Genomic DNA, 3,632 nt, shown 5'->3' with positions numbered 1-3,632 from the left:
CCCTCAAGTCCAGAATTCAGCAAGAACTGCACAATGTTCACAAATGTACGTTAGTTCTGGATCACTCTTCAATGAAGCCTGCTCCTTGACTGATTTATGTGCACATAGCCACCTAGTGCAACGCATAGAATAGACAGCTTCCTTAAATCAGAGAGATAAAAGATCTACTTGAAGAAGAAAATATAGGTACTCCCTCCGTAAAGAAATATAAGAGTGTTTACACTACTTGAGTGATCTAAACGCTCTTACATTTGTTTACGGAGGAAGTACAATTTACACTCTTTGTAGATCCCTCTTTCCTCATGATGGCGTGTAGATTTCTTCCACGGACTCTCGGTAAACTCTCCATTTCATGTGATTCAGATTGAAGGGGAACCTGTCAAACATTTGCTTAGAAGCTGAAATCAGTATGCACTTCCATTTAATTCTAAAAGAACCGGTAATTATAAGCTGTAATTGTGTGGTGGCATCTAGGGTGAGCGTGTAAAATAAAATAATATACCTTTTGGACACTGTCAATTCAAAGTGCAGAACAACAAAGTGAGTAGAAATCTGTGGAATTGATGGCAATATATTCAATGAAAGTGCAGTTTCAATATGAAAAGACATCTGGGCACTTTGAAGATTGTTCAGTTTATGAAACCGCAACAAGATATATCATGGCAAAAACTTTTATATTGTCAGAGAGGATACAACAGCCATGCATCTTTGAAGAAAGTTCACAATCAAGAGGTCCCAAAACTTCCTTCAACACTCTCTTTCTAGTTGCAGACAAAAGTACACTTGAGTGATGATCCAGGAGTAGGGGCACTGTAGCTAGCAGTGCCACCCACTGCCAGTTTCAGGAGTTCTTATTTTCTCGGATGATATCCACTGTAATCTTGCACGTGAAAATTCATGTGTATAAAAAAGATAGTCCAACAGTAGCAGTCAAAAATACTGCAAACGAACTTATACGTGAATTAAGTTTCAGAAAAGCTATTATTTACAACATCTGTTTTTCAATGTACCTAAGCATGTCTCTGTACAAAAGTTTTAAAAAATGGTCATTCTTATTGTTCTGAGCTACTGCTGGCCATACTTCAAAATAAGGTATGCCACATATACATGTGTTCATAACTTTCCTTCAAAATCTCATTAATGAATAAGTGTATCAGAAGATAACATAACACTCCTTTGGTTAAATCAACGCATCCAGAACACATATATGCTAGCAGAAAAAATTGCAGATTGTCATAACCTTGATCTCATATGAAGTAACATCAGTAGAAAACGAATAAAATCTTAAATGGCTTGTACATTAGGAGAAGGCAAATAGATATGCCGTGTCCAACTGTCCAGAAGAACGAACATGGTCATCAGGGGAAAAGAAGAAATATACAACACTGGTTCGCTGTTTCCTAATCAAACATATGGTTGGCTTATCTGGATAATCCAAATTGGTGTTGCTTGCCAGTAAAATTCGGGGCCGGGATACTCTGCATAAATGTGATCGATCTTGTGCCTCATTTGCACAAAAGGGTAAGAAAAACATTTAAAGCACAAATCCTAGTAACCTATGGGTTATAACAATTAACCCATAGTAAAGAAAATATGTAGACGCATTATCAACGGCTACAACCAGAACTAAAGGATCATTACATTTAAAGGGTCGAGGTCATACTGTTTTTGAAAGTTCAGTGCCCAAGTCCACAATGCGAAGACATAGAGGATTTACTTCAGTTTGTAGCAGAAGCTCAATAATTTAGAATCGTCAGCCTGCATATATCAAAAACAAAGCTAGGGAAATACTTTTGTGATTTGAAAAACTGATATCATATAGAAGAAACAACAGAAGTTGTACCAAATCATTGGTTTGGTTAAGAAATCAGCAAACACATAACACTGGCATTGGTTCGCCATGAACTGAAAGAGGTACTATTCTTCTTCCTTTTACCTTTTCCTTTCTAGAATAAATAATCTTGGTCTAGACATTTTTTTTACATAACCACAGCAATAGGAAATTATAGAAACTGAATCATGTAGGAAAGTTGCATATTCTTTGAATATCATGCAACGTTTTCCTCACCAGAGAAGAGGTGAAGAAGCTGTTGCCAACCAGAGTGCCCATGGCGGCTCTCTGGGAAATTCGTACAGGCACACAACGTAAGAAGCATAGTAATAGGATAGGAGTGGCCGATAATTAAATATGACCACTATCATGTGCATTGGCAGGATCAAAATATGATTTCAGTCAATCCTATCCATTTGTTTCCATTATTTCTGAAGCGGTCAATAAAGCTCAAGCCCTTAATGCGAAAACAATGGAAGATCTGTTTATGCACTTCTTTATCCTTTAAGAGAACACTTCTAGTGTGTTCTGTTGCTTCGCAACGGTAAGCAACAGTAATTGAACTCAGCAGAAAGGAGGTAAAAAGATTATCTTCTCGATGAGGCCAAGCCATAGCAGAATGAATAAGATCTCCAAAACCCAACAAATCGTAAACGAATTTAAAGAACTCATAAGTGAACCACGGAGATATAAATGGGATATGTAATCACCTTGAACTGTAAAAGATCTTACAGGATTTGGAGAGTAAAATGAACTTACAAATGATTGGCTACAATCAAGCATTGGTGGGGGAGCAACAGTCTCTGGGTTCCCCATAGATAAAAGCGGCTTTACATGTGCTGATCATTGTCATTGTCTGAAACACAAAGGGTGTTACTGTTAGCATGAAGATATAATCGCATCAATTCACCTCACTGTAAATGGGGCTTGGGCGACGTGAACATCATCAGAGAAAAGAGCCACTAATAAAGCAAAAGACCTACCAGAAGTTCTAGTTTACAGAGATAATCTTCTCTTCATCTTTTGAGAAAACACAAATGACGAGTTTAGGCATTGGTAAGAAGCATAGTAATAGGATAGGAGTGACCGATATATTGCGCATCTGTTATCACCTAGTTGCTCAATCCCTTTGGTGGAAAGTGTAAAAGAAACTTACTTGCATTAGGCCGTCGGGAAGCAGAAAAGGAACGGCGGGCGGCGGGGCGGACGCCAAGCTGGGCGGTCGGGCGGCTTCGGCGGCGGGCTAAGGGCGCGGCGGCTCCCGCGGGGCGAACGCCAAGCTGGGCGGTCGGGCGGCGGGCTAAGGGCGCGGCGGCTCCCGCGGGGCGACCCGCAGCGACCTGCGGCAGCGGCTCCCGCGGCGAAGGGCACGGCTGCGGGAGGCGGCGAAGGGCGCAGCGGGCGGCACGAGGCTGCAGGAGGAACGACGGGGCGGCGACGGTGCGAGACGAGGAGGATGGGGCGAGAGGTCGTGCGGTCGTGCGGGCAGCGGTTTTTGTTTTAAGGCGGGGCAGGTTAGCGATCGATGGATTAGCTTAATGCGTGGTTGATAGCGTTAAACATCGGAGAATTAAGGGCCATTAGATCTTGATAATAAATGGGTGTGATTGTTTGGATCTGCCCCTCTCTTCCTATGGTAGTAGATTAGAGCCTTATGCGCATCGTGTGTTCTCTCGTACATGGGCTGATCCGTTGCGGCATTTGTCACAGAGGGAAGATAGGCTCTATATAACAGAATAATAAAGAAGTGGCCAGGCCAGTGGGGGCAAATCTCCTGGGCCGAGCGGGGGCAAAGCCACAT

The 3,632-nt window shown here is 42.1% G+C and overlaps 1 long non-coding RNA gene across 1 annotated transcript; it reads right to left on the bottom strand.

Moving 5' to 3' along the window:
* Positions 1 to 1,643: 1,643 nt before the first annotated feature.
* Positions 1,644 to 3,072, bottom strand: LOC119336000. Its single transcript, XR_005162151.1, has 3 exons — positions 2,988 to 3,072; positions 2,591 to 2,687; positions 1,644 to 1,758 (listed from the first exon to the last, which is right to left on the bottom strand). It is a non-coding gene; the product is annotated as an uncharacterized LOC119336000 (long non-coding RNA).
* Between the last annotated feature and the right edge of the window lie 560 nt (positions 3,073 to 3,632).

This window comes from Triticum dicoccoides, chromosome 7B, assembly GCF_002162155.2.
Source record: "Triticum dicoccoides isolate Atlit2015 ecotype Zavitan chromosome 7B, WEW_v2.0, whole genome shotgun sequence".
Lineage (NCBI taxonomy): Eukaryota > Viridiplantae > Streptophyta > Magnoliopsida > Poales > Poaceae > Triticum > Triticum dicoccoides.
This window is presented reverse-complemented; position numbering and strand designations above follow the sequence as displayed.